Source organism: Macaca fascicularis, chromosome 12 (assembly GCF_037993035.2).
Source record: "Macaca fascicularis isolate 582-1 chromosome 12, T2T-MFA8v1.1".
Taxonomy (NCBI): Eukaryota; Metazoa; Chordata; class Mammalia; order Primates; family Cercopithecidae; genus Macaca; species Macaca fascicularis.
The window spans coordinates 19,484,868-19,499,028 of NC_088386.1; the positions used below are offsets into that span (position 1 = coordinate 19,484,868).

The 14,161-nt window shown below is 36.4% G+C and overlaps 1 protein-coding gene across 2 annotated transcripts in view; it reads right to left on the bottom strand.

Annotated features, from left to right (window-relative positions):
- NCKAP5 (NCK associated protein 5) overlaps positions 1–14,161 on the bottom strand; it is a 978,205-nt gene that overhangs the window by 944,078 nt on the left and 19,966 nt on the right. Inside the window, exon 1 of one of the 2 annotated variants that reach the window (XM_015432050.3) lies at positions 2,821–3,049. The exons of the other annotated variant lie outside the window; for it this stretch is intronic. The gene's annotated coding sequence lies outside the window, so the exon portion shown is untranslated. Of the gene's footprint in view, positions 1–2,820; positions 3,050–14,161 lie in introns of those variants that run through there. 2 annotated transcript variants of the gene reach the window in all.

Here is a 14,161-nt window from a genome sequence, read left to right on the forward strand (position 1 = left end):
ACATCCAAATGTTAAACTTCTCTCAATCAAAAGACTATTAAAAAGTTTTCTTGACTGGGCGCGGCAGCTCACACCTGTAATCCCAGCACTTTGGCAGGTGGATCATGAGGTCAAGAGTTCAAGACCAGCTTGGCCAACATGGTGAGGCCCCATCTCTACTAAAAATACAAAATTAGTAGGGCGTGGTGGCAGGCACCTACAGTCCCTGCTACTCAGGAGGCTGAGGCAAGAGAATTGCTTGAACCCAGGAGGCAGAAGTTGGATTGAGTTGAGATCTCACCACTGCACTCCAGCATGAGTAACATAGTGAGACTCCATCTCAAAAAAAAAAAAAAAAAAAAGTTTTATTTTAAAGTATAACAAACAAGCACAGCAGTAACAATGTGGGAGAAGTACTTGCAATATGTAATTGTTTCAAGAATGTAAGAGGTCTGCAAATTAGAATGAAAAAGGTAATTCAACAGAAAAAATGAGATTAAAAGGAAGGAAGAAGCAATTCATAAAATAGGAAACGTAAATGACCAACAGATATAAGACATAGCATGATCAATCTCAATCATAATGAAAACACTCTCTAAAGTACCATCTTATACCATCTACTAGGTTGGCAAAAATTAATAAATTCAGAGAATATTAATTGTTGGAGAGGATGTAGAGCAATGGGAAATCTCATGTATGACTGGTGGGCGTATAAACTGATTCAGTAATTTGAGGAACAAATGGCAACCCCAAAAAATTTGACAAGGCTTAATATCTACAATCCAGCAACTCTATTTCTGGGTATATGCCCTTAAAAACTCTTGCTCACATAGACAAGAAGACATGATTATATAGCAACATTATCTGAAGCAAGAAAAAAGTAGCTTATAATTATAATCAGTACGGATCTCTAAATTGCCTAGTATGACACTATCTGGATTAGGGGCATTGTCCCAGCAGAAGAGGCTGTACTTTTTATGCATTTCCAAACGTCCAGGTTTTAGGCAGCTTATGATTTTATTAACTGCAAACAGCTCAAACTTTTACCTTCAGATTGTTTGATACCAAAGCAATCTGGCTGTCCCCAAATTCTACCAGGCTCTTCTGTTTGGTTCATAAAAAGAGAAACAGGATGGGAACATCTTCCTGATGAAACCCTTTTGTAGGAGACCAGCCCATCAGTGCATCTCAAAGCACTTGAACTCAAATGTACCTCTGGAAAGGCTGTGTGACCATCCAGGAACATACACTTTCTTAGCAACAAGTCACTGCTTGCACTGAACAATAATGCTAATATCTGCCTTGAACCCCTTAACAAGAAAGTTGTAAACAAACTAAATGTCCATCAATAGGAGAGTGTATAAACTGTGGAATGTCATACAATATGACACAATCATCACGGATGAATGTCACCAATACAATTATGAATGAAAATACCAAGATACCAAGTTACAGAAGAATACATACTATATAATATCGCTTGTATAAGGTTTAAAAATGTAGAAAACAATGTGACATAATGATTAGCCATGCATACATATTTAGTCCCACTATGAATAATGTAAGGACATGATAATGATCAAATCCAAATTTAAGGTAGTGTTTGCATCACTGGATATTTGAAGTGGGATGCAACTGGGGATGGATACACAGGAACAGCAATTTTACTGGTAATGTTTTATGTATTAAACTGAGTGGTGGTACTTGGGCCTTTACTCTATTATTCTTTACACTGTTTGTCCTAGTACGTGTTTTAAATGAATGGATATGAAGAAGCAGAGTCAGCACAAATCAATCTTGTTAAACAGGAAATTCACATGAGTAGGGAAGGTTTCTCTCAGGTTAGAGAGGTATAGAACCCTTTGGAGGCTACCCAAGTGGGAATCAAAGGAAGGGAGAGAATCTCTAGAGCGATCTGAAGTCATTCTAGAGGACTGGATGCCTAAATAAAATCACATCTGGCCTAGGGAGGTGAACTATAAGAGTCTCCTTTTAAATAACAAAGCAAACTTCTGTACAACAAAAAAATAAGTATTCACTTTGCTCATTTTTCAATATACTAAACAATCCCTATACACAATATCACTTCACTTGCAAATAAACCACTTTCTAGACTACCCAGGCAAAAATGGCAAAATTTAGGGTAGAATCATATTGATATTGAATATTGATATTCATTGATATTCATTCAGCAGATCTTTTGATAAATATTTGCCCTGTGAATGAATGAATAAATGGAATAAACGAAAATCTCTTAAAGAATTACTGTGCTTAAATGGCTCAAATTCATCTAGATTGAAACCAAAGCACAGCTTCCAACAAACACAAACAACTTCTGCAAGTCAAGCACTGAGCTAGGCACCAGGGATGTGAAGACAGATTGTTTCCTAAGAATTCATGACATACTTTTATCATAACACTTATTACCCCATATGCAAATAACTCTCCCCTTTTCCTGTGCCTTTTGAAAAACAAGAATTTTACTCAATTTCTCTCTTTATCCCCATTCAGCAAATATGCAGAGCTATAGGTAGATAAAGTGACAATTAAACTGTAAAGTCAAATAGAAGCTCTTTGGAGGTTCTCTGGTGTTCAGGAATCTTCCATAATTATGTATGTCTCTGTTCATATGGATATCAGAAAATTTGTTTTTAGCTGTAAGAGCATCAAAGGTTAGCAATAAGACATTTCTCTGCTTTCTCATAGTAAAATGGTTCAGTTGTTTTCTTTTCTTCTACTGTCTTACTGAAGTTCTCTATTCTTCCTTCAGGCAATAAGAAGATTCTTTATGAGAGAAAATAAACAGTTCTAATTTTATTTTAAGAGATATATTCCTTTTACCTTTCTCCACCATATAATGGCTTCTTCCTCAGCAGCATCTGGTTCTGTATTTTCTGGCCACCAAGAGCGAAGTTCCTAAATGTTGGACTGAAATCCTAGCTCACTGTAGGAAGCCAGCTAAGAGCTGAAAAGATTTTAGAAATAGGATTTCTGGAGCGGCCCAGAGTCAGGCACCAACTATCCTGTCCATAGTCATGTCCTGCTCCTGCCTGGCTGTGTCTGGCACCACAGAGTGGGAGCTGATGAAGGCAAGCACGTGGACACAGCTTCCTGCCAGGGCAGGAGCCACCCTCAGGCCATGGCCCAGAGAGACTGTTCTGGGAGGCTGTGGTTCATCCAGTTTAACCAGTTCAACTTAAGGGAACCCCTATGCCTCAGCATGTAGGAACCAGAGGGAGTGGCAAGACTTCATGTCAGAGCTCTGCTTAGCAGAGCCACCTTGAGTTCAAACTCTTCCATGGCAGGCTTACAATTGACTCTGTTGTGTAACTGGAACATCTATTATCCCATTATAGCAAAGTGCCTCTCTCCACTGAATGATCAATATATCTACCCTGGTGTCTTAGTCTATTTCATGTTGCTATAGAAGGATACCTTAGGCTGCGTAGTTTATTGAGAAAAGAGGTTTATTTGGCTCATGATTTTAGGGCTGAATAATACAAGATTGGGCAGCTGTGTCTAGTGAGGGCCTCTTGCTGCTTCAATTCATGGCAGAAAATGGAAAGGAAATAGCTGTGTGCAAAGAAATCACATGGCAAGAGAGAGAAACTGAGGAAGCCAGATTATTTTAAACAACTTTCTCCTGATGAACGAGTCTATTCCCACAAGAGCTGGAACTCACCCCCTGCAGGATGGCATTAATCTACTCACACAGGATCCACCTCCATGACACAAACACCCCCCAGTAGGCCCCACCTCCCAATACTGCACACTGGAGATCAAATTTCAACCTGAGTTTTTGCAGAGACGAGTAACATCCAAACCATAGCACCTGGTTTAACCTTTATTAGTAGATCAGCCCAAGTCATATTTTTACCATTTTAGCCAGATGAACATATAGAAAGCCTTGTCTTCAGAATTTGGCAGTCTCTACCTGTTTTTCTGCTGCAACAATTTACAGAAGAGTATGAATCAGTCAGCCAGATGGAAGGGGAAGGAAAATGTGGTGGATACACCCTAAAAAACTGGGGCTGGGGAGTTGAAATATTTATAACTAGAGCATGGTCTTCATAGAGTGAGGTGAACATGTTTTGCAAGCAGGCTGAACTGTAAACATTCAAAACCGACATGCTCATAGCATTTCACACTGCCCCCTTGAAATATTGACAGGAAACACTACCTTCAGTACAACCTTTATAAAGTTGAGATAATGTAGTGAGAAATCCAACTGTGGAGGAACTAGATTCCTGGCTTCCAACAGCAGCTGGTTCAATCATTTATAGCAGTAAATAAATGTTATGAAAGTTCATGTAAAAACCATTATCTAAAGAGCTAAATATGAAAGGCTTGCATTATGACCAGGCATGCATTTCTGGCAGAGGAAATACAAGTTTGCTCACAATATCTTTTTTTAGATTACTTTGAGGAAGAATGCCATCATTGGAATAGTGCAGACCATAGCAAGTTTCATCTTTCTTTTTTTTTTTTTCTTTATGGAATGAGAAATGACATCAGTTTACATGTCATCTGAGAAGAAAGGAATTTATTTTGTTGAAAGGCATCCAAATCACTCTCTCTTTGGAAGGCTTTGTTACTGGAACAAACTTTATCATTGTTAATTGTCTGGCCATTTATGGGCCAGTTTGTTCATCAACAAGTCTGTACATTTTTACATATTTTATTGACCTAGTAATTTTACCAATGCTATACAGCCATGAAAATTTGAAAGAAATGTCAACATGTAAGTCTCCCTTACTCTAAACTCAGTAGGAAAAAGCCATGAAGAAAGGGAAAACTTTTAAGCTATATTTATATTGAATATCTGAAATTATCACAGCCCACCCTACAACTCTTCTCTGGCTGGCAAACTTTCTCTTCCTCTTGTTTTTCCTATTGTAATAAGCTAATTTCAGCCACTTCTCCAAGCCAGGATTCCAAGAATCATCTGTGATTTCCCTCCTCCTAGCCCCTTCATCTATTTGACATCCAGGTTATAGCTTCTAATGTCTTAATGGTTCTCAAATACACCCCCATTGCCACTGCCTCTGTTCAGCTCTTTGTCATATATAATCTAAATTAGTCCGATCAATCTCCCTACCTCCAATAATCCTATCTACAATCTATTTTCCATTTAACTTCTCTATCACATTCAAAATCATTTTCAGGTTCCCTCAACAAAGTGCCTTCATGTGGTACCCAAAACCCTCCTGACCTGAACCAGTCTTTCTACCTCCATCCTCTTCACCCAATTCTCTTGCTTACATTCTATATGCCAGCCACAGTGAGACAGGTGCAATTCTTGAAAGTGCCATGTACTGTCTCACCTCTAAGCATTTATACCTTTGGCTTCCTCTAGCTAGAAAACACTTCTTCCCAACTCCCCAACCCTGCCTGAAACCTTTACCTCTTCAACTCCAACTTGTCTCTTAGGACTCAACTCTGGCATTAGTTCCACATGAAAGCCTTTCCTGACATGCCCCTGTCCCTACATTTTGGCTAAGTGCCCTCTGTATGCTCTGTGAGTACTGTGATGGTTAATTTTATATATCACAATGACAGGTCCATGAGGCACACCGATAGTTAGTTATACATTATTCTGGGTATGTCTGTGAGGATGCTCCTGGAAGAGATTAACATCTGAATTGGTAGATTAAGTAAAGCAGATTGCCTTCATCAACAAGCGTGCCTCATCCAATCCACTGAAGATCTGCATAGAACAAAAAGTTACATTAGGAGAAAATTCTCTCTCTCTGCCTGAGTGCCTCCCAGCTGGGATATCAGTCTTCCCCTGCCTTCAGATTCAGGCTGGAACTATACCTTCAAGTTCTTCAAGTTCTCCAACTTACTGACTAGAGATCTTGGGACTTAGCTTCCATAATCATTTCCAATTCCATGAAACCTCTGAAAAGATTCCATGAAATCATTTGCCTGCCATCTCATCAACATGCCACACACATGCCCATCTCCAAACCTTCATCCAGATGGTTCGCCCACCTTGGGATGGGTTCCTTCTTCCTCTGTAAATACTTCAGAACATTTCAGCTCTAGACAATATTTCCGGCTTCTGAGTTTATGGCACTTTTTGCATATGTTTTTCACATTACATTTATTTATAAACAGTGCCAGGTAATATCCTTTATATTTTAATTTTGGGGTTATTTAACTTTTTATGGATGCACATCTAGTCCCACTGCCAATTATACTACAAGCCTCTTGAAAACACAGACAAGATACTATTTATATTCTTTTTTTCTCCTCCAAACTTACATAGTTCAGCACAGTATATACAAAACAGGTAATCAATACATGTTATATCATTTAACATTTCTTATATGACTAGGACAAGACTAATAACTAAAGAAGACTACACAGTGTAACAAATATGTTTCACTTTCAAAAGAATAAATTATTTCAAATGAGATCACAAAAAAATGAGAAATCTATGACCATGAATGTAATTTACTGTAGGCTGGCACATAAATATAAAAGCTTGAGGAGCGGCAGCTGCAACGGGAACTCCAATTATCCTGCCAGCAGTATGAAAGCACTCAGCTGTAGGACAAGCCAGATGTCAATCAAAAGTGGAATTAAAACAAGATGTACACTTTCCAAGCCAATTTGTATGTATATTTAATCAAAGAACTCACAGTTCATATGGTAACAGTAAAAGCAAAAGAAAATTGAAGGAAAGCTAAAAAGAATACAAAATGCTAAATGTCAGAAGTAAATCAACATGTCATTAACACAATAATTGTAAATAAGTTAAACTCCTCTGCCAACCATCTCACATTGAATTATAAACAAAATTCAATTATATGCCTTATAAAAGGGAGATACATTTTTAAAAAGTGATTCCCAAAGACCTGTTCATTCCACAAACATTTTGTAGCATACCTACTATATACCCACACATTGCTAAGTGACATAAAATTTAAATATTAAAATATAGACGTACAGTTGTACAAGGCATATACAAAAAGGATGCAAGAATCACAATATCAATATTAATGAAGCAGTACTAAAATCAAGAAGCATTATCTAAAGCAAATCATTTCATTTATTTGTGTTTTTTTAATGAAGTATGCAAGTCACCAGAATCCTCATTGAAAGTGATAAATATGCTTATCTTATAGAGTTGTTGTAAGTATTAAATAATAAAATTCATCAAAAATACCTACATAAAGACTTGACATATGGCACCTGCTCAAAAACTGTTGGTTGCTTTTAATATTTGCATTAGTAGTAGTAAGAGTTACAAGCTATAATAATCACTGATATTATGCTTTAGATAACATAGCATAAAAGTATATGAAATAAAATATTAGAAATGCAAGGATAAATTTACAGAATCATAATAAGAAAGAATGAATACATTTTACCACATTTCTTTTGGTTCTTAAGGCATCAAATGGAAGAAAAGAAGAAAGAGAGAGAGAGGGAAGGAGGGAGGGAGGAAGGAAAGAAGGACAGAATGGAGGTAGGGATGGAAAGAGAAATTATATCTAAATAATAATGATTGATTATATATGTTGCTCTGTGTGTGTGTATGTATGTGTGTGTGTCTATGTGTATGTGTATAGGTATATAGGCATTTATAAATAATATGTAAACAAATCTTTTTATTCAAAAAGATAGAAATAGAAAAGGTACAGGCAGATTAATGGATTGAAAGAATAGTAAGGAAAGAAGGAAGGAAGGAAGGAAGGAAGGGAGGAAGGAAGGAAGGAAGAGAGAGAGAAAGAAAGAAAGAGAGAGAGGGGGAGGGAGGGAGGGAGAGGAGGGAAGGGGAGGGGCGGCTGGGGAAGGGAAGGGAGGGAAAGGAAGGGAAGGAGAAGGGGAAGGGGAAGGAAAGGGAGGGGAGGGGAGGGGAGGGAATGGAAGAGAAGGGAAGGGAAAGGAAGGGCTAACAGAAAACAACTTACAAAATGGCAATAGTAAATTTTTCCCTAACAATAATTACGTTAAATGCAAATGGATTAGACACCCCAATCAAAAGATATATAGTGGCTGAAAAGACTTCAAAATAATATCCACCTATATGCTGTCTATAAAAAATTAACTTTAAATTTAAGGTCACACATAGGCTGAAAGTAACATGATAGAAAAAGTTATTCCATGCAAATGGTAACCAAAAGACAACAAAGGTGACTATATTTTTATGAGTCAAAATAGACTTTAACTCCAAAACTGTCACAAAAAGCAAGCACATTTTATAATAAAAGGATCAATCCACCAGGAATAGATAACAATCATGTTATCTATTACCTATTATGATTGTTATCTATTAGATTACCTATCTATCTATCTCACATCAGATCAGCTAGATATATAAAACAAACTGGCAAAACTGAAGGGAGAAACAGCAACACTATAATAGTAAGAAATTTCAACATCGCATTTTCAAAAATGAACAAAACTTCCATATAAAAGATCAGTAAGGAATCAGAGGACTTAAATCATGCTATAAACCAAATGTATCTAACAGACGTATACCAAACATTCCATACAAAAGCAGAGTACACACTTTTCTCAAGTGCATATGGATATTTCTCCAGTATAAACAACATGTTCACTCATAAAGCATTTCTTAACAAATGTATATAGACTGAAGTTATACCAAATATCTTTTCTGACCAAAACTGAATAAAACTACAAATCAATGGAAGAAAAAATTAAAAATTCATAATATGTAGACATTAAACAACACACTCTTCAACAACCATTCAGAAAGAAATTAAAACGAAAATTAGAAAATACCTCAAGACAAATGAAAACATACATACAACATGCCAAAACTTATGTTGTGCAGCAAAAAAGTACTAAAACGGAAGCTAACGATGCAATAAATGTTTAGAATGTATTTAAAAAGAAGAAAAATCTCATATAATCACATAACGTTTTAAACCTAAGGGAATCAGAAAAAAAAAAAAAGTCCAACATTAACAGAAGGAAGGAAATAACAAGGATGAGAGCAAAAATAAACAAAATAAGTAATAGAAAATCAGTCAAACAATCAGCAAAACTAAGAGTTACGTTTTGAAAAGATTAACAAAATTGACAAACCCTTAGCTAGACAAAAAAAAAAGAGAAAGAATCAAATACACAAAATCAAAAATGAAAGAAGAGACATTGCAAGTGTTGCCACAGAAATAGAAAGGCTCACAAAGATGACTATGAACAATTACATGCCGACAAACTGGATAACTTAGAAAACATTAATACATTCCTAGAAATATATAACCTATCAAGACGAAATTATGAAGAAATAGAAAGTCTAAACAGACCTGTATCTAGTATGGAGAGTGAATCAGTAATCAAAATCTCCCACCAAAGAAAAGTTCAGGACCAGATGGCTAAACTGATGAATACTAACAAGCTTTAAAGTATTAATTCCAAACGTTCTCAAACTCTTTCAAAAAACTGAAGAGGAAAGAATACTTCCAAACAGATTTTTATGAGGCCAGCATTACCCTGATACCAAAGCCAGAGAAAGACAACACAGAAAAAGAAAATTGCAGACCACTATCCTTGATAAATATAAATGTAAAAGTCCTGAACAAAATACCAGCAAACCAAATCCAACAGCACATTAAAAAGATCATAGGCCATAACCGAGTGGGATTTATTTCTGAGATAAAAGGATGGTTGGTTCCACATACGAAAATCAATTAATGTGCTACATCACATTAATAGAATAAAGGATTAAAATCATATAATTATTTCAATAGACACAGAAAAAGCATTTGGCAAAATTCAACACCTCTTAATGATAAAAACTCTCAATGACTAGCAATAGAGGGAAATTAACTCAACATAATAAAGAACATGTGTGAAAAGCCCATGACTAACATCATAGTCACTGGTAAGCAGGAGCAAGACAAAATTTCCTATTCTCACCACTTCTATTTAACTTAGTACTAGCCAGAGCAATTAAGCAAGAAAAAGAAACAAAAGACATCCAAATTAGAAAGGAAGAAGTAAAATGGTCTCTTTCTGCAGATAACATGATCTTATACATCGGAAAGCCTAAAGACTCCACCAAAAAAAAAAAAAAAAAACTGTTAAAACTCATAAATGAATTTAGTAAAGTTACAAGATACAAAATCAATGTAAAAATAAATTGTGTTTCAATACACTAAGAACAAACTATGTGAAAAGGAAATTAGAAAAGCAATCTCATTTACAATAGCACTGAAAAGAATAAAATACCTAGGAATAGACCTAAGGAGGTGAAAGAATTTTGTACGTAAAATTACAAAATATTGATGAAAGAAATTAAATAGGATACAAAGAAATGAAAAGATATCCTATGTTTATGGATTGGAAGACAATATTGTTTAAATGTTTATGGTACTCAACGTGATCTAGAGATTCAATGTAATATCTAACAAAAGTCAAATGGTACTTTTTACAAAAATAGAAAATACAATCATAATACTTATAGAGAACATCAAAAGACCATGAATAGCCAAATCAATATCAAGAAAGAACTAAGCTGTAAGTATTACACTTCCAGATTTCAAAATATATTACAAAGCTATGGTAATGGAAACAACATGATACTGACATAAAGACAAACATATAGATCAATAGAACAGAACAGCCAGAAATAAATCCACACATATGGGGTCAACTGTTGTTTAATAAAGGTTCCAGGAGGCTGAGTGTGGTGGCTCACACCTGTAATCCCAACACTTTGGGAGGCTGAGGCAGGTGGATTGCCTGAGGTCAGGAGTTTGAGAGCAGTCTGGCCAACATGGTGAAACCCCATCTCTGGAGCGAGACTCCGTCTCCATAAAAAAAAAAAAAAAATCAGCTGGGTGTGGTGGTGGGTGCCTGTAATCTCAGCTACTAGGGAGGCTGAGGCAGGAGAATCACTTGAACCCAGGAAAGGGAGGTTGCAGTGCGCTGAGATTGTACCACTGCACTCCAGCCTGGGCAACAGAGCAAGACTCTGTCTCAAATAAACAAAAAAACAGACAAACAAAAGGTACCAGGAATACACAATCGAGAAAGACAGTCTCCTCAACAAAAGGTGTTGGGAAAACTGGATATTCACAGGCAAAAGAATGAAATTGAATCCTTATTTTACCCTATACACAAATATCAACTTAAAGTGGATTGAAGACTGAAAAGTAAGACCTGAAACTGTAAAACTTCCAGATGAAAACATAGAGGAAATACGCCATTGGTCCTGACAATGATTTAATACGATACCAAAAACACAGTCAACAATAATAAAAATAGACAAGTTGGACTTCTGCACAGCAAAACAATCAACAGAGTGAAAGGTAACCTGTATAACGTAAGAAAATATTTGCAAATCATATATTGGAAAAGGGGTTAATCTCCAAGATATGTGAGAGACGCCTGCTATTCAAAAGTAAAACAAACCAAAACTAACCTGACTAAAATATGGACGAAGGACTTGGATAGACATTTCTCCAAAGAAGACATACATGTGGCCATGAGGTATACGAAAAAGTGCTCAACATCACTAATCATTAGAGGAATTTGAATCAAAACCACAAGGAGATATCACCTCATACTTTTCAGGATGGCTATTATTTTAAAAAATCAGCAAAAAGAAAATAAAAAATGTTAGTGAGGCTGTGGAGAAATAGAACCTTTGCACACTGTTGGTGAAAATGCAACATAATAAAGCCAATATAGAAAACATTATGGAAGTTCCTCAAAAATCAAAAAATAGAGCTACCATATGACCCAGCAATCCCACTTTTTTGAATTTATCCAAAAGAAATCAGGGTCTCAAAGAGATATTAGCAGTCCCATGTGTACTGCAGTACTATTAGGTAAGATGTAGGAGCAACTTATATATCCAATGACAGATGTATGAATAAAGAAAACATGTATATGCATTCAATGGAATATCATTCAGCCTGAATAAAAGGGAATCCTGCAATATGTTACAACACAGATGAACCTTGAGGACACTATCCTTTCAATGGTTGGGGTTTCTGTGAATGTACATGCTCTTCAAAATAACTGTGCATCTCCCTCCCACTCTTAGGAGTTCATGGCCTACAGGCAGGAGCAACTATTGGAGACATTTTCAGAAATCAGGAGAATGAGAAATCTGAGTGGGAGAGCATGGCCTGAAGGAAATAGTCTCTTGATCTGACAAGTCCGCAAGACTACTCAGGAATGGCTCAGTGACTCACCTTTTCACAAAAGCTGTGAAAGGCACCTGATAAGTATGCAAAGTTTGGTTCTTATAGTCACATACTAAAATACAAAGATGGAGATCCACTCATGTAATTCCTAATCAGGAAAGACAAAATCGGGAATATCAAGTTCTCAAAATTTAATAAGGAAAAAATATGTATTACATATTAAACATAGCAAGTGATAGTCCCAAGGCAAGGGAAGAGGGTGTAGTGTGTTCAGTTAGATAGTTATTCATTCCTTAAGAAAGAACACAGAGTTCTCATGAACAATTTTCCACTGCCTCCCAATGTAGTCACGTACATAAAGGCAGGAAGACTTACAAATAAAACAGTGGACAATGACAATTAAATCGAAAGCAGCAACGTATTGATGGAGAATTCATCCATTAAAAGCTTTTCCATTCAAAATGGGTTTCAGCCAGAAATTGGTTCTTCATTCCTCCCTGTAGTATGCATTCTTGGTAGCTACTTTCAGAACACTGCCAACATCATTACACATTTGCTTTATATAGCTTTCAAGCTGCTCTGCAGTTTCTCTCTGGCCAAAGAACTTTACAGAAACTACTGGGGGAATAAGAAGCACAGACAGGTCGTCTCTCAGGCTTGGAATCCATTGCCTGTCTAAATTTCTGTTGCTTCCAGTACAGTTGGAGTAGGTAGCAACCTCAGCCAATTATTATTCTATCACTGAGTTTACTTGACTGCATGAAGATGGACTGATGATCTCTGCTCAATTCTCTTTGTGTCATTTGTCAGCACTCACACTGACTTTGTTCTCTCCAGGTAGACTGATGGACAAGTCTGACCTCAAATTTTACCTTACCTTTCTGAACCTCAGTCTCCTAATCAATAGTAGGGAAATGACGCATATCAACACAAAATTAATGAGTTTTAAAAGTACCTCATTCACATCAGGCTTTTCCGGGAGAAATTTCCTCACTTCTCTCTTGCTCTTATGTACCCAATGTTCCCAGTTTTAGGGATTAGTCCATGACCTGTCCTGAGGATCTGCCTGCAACTTGTGCATCCAACTCTAGTTTGAAGGCTTTTAAGTAAATTTGAATATTAGGGGCTGCCTTAAGAAAGCATTTTATCAGCTTCTTCAACACTCAAAACTCCACTTAATCTTCTCTTCTCTATTCTCTCCTTTACTCTGCCAACAATTGGAGCATATGCCTTCAATTCAAAGCATATTAAAGAACATATTGCCAAGTTGTTCTATAATTGTTCTCAGATGCATGCCTCATTTCAAATAAATGGGAACGTTCTTCAAAAGAAAAAAGAATATGTCTACTCCTTTCCTGCCCTGCAATGAAGCCTAGTTTCCTTCTCTAAACTTAGTGGGCACTCAGTAGATACTTGTTAACCCATCACCTCTTTTATAAAAGAAACCAGAGTTTTCAAAAATAAACCTAAGTCTATCTCATCTTACCAAATCCATTTTAAATGTCCTTTCAAGATGACCCTACTACAAATCACCTTTAATTCATTAGTAAATTCAGATAGTTAAATAAAGGGCAGAAATTTGTACAAATAATCTTTCTCCTAAAGCTACAAAACATTTTAAAGACTTGATTCAAGTGAACTCGGCAACCACTAGGACCCGATCCTAGAGATCCGTAAGCTGCTGCCCAAATGTCCATGGGCAGTGTCTGTGTTTAATTCAGCAAATAAAATGCTTCTGTGGAAATTAGCCTTTCTGTTGCTTTTGTCTATGGAGAAAAACAGAAATCAAAAGATCATAGACTCGAGAGCTGACAGAAAATTCAGAAGATCAGGTAGTCTAGCCATCCATCTTCAGGGAAGTACAGTAATATTATTATTATTATTTTACTGATCAAACTATTAAGACCCAGAATTGTTTTTGAGAATCTGTTGAAGGTGAAATATTGGTGGGGTAAGGTGTTTTAGAGGGAGTGACTAGACCTAAATTTCTCTGGTTTTGGGATCTGACAGCATTTTTACTACATCATATGCAAGTTCAATAAATTCCT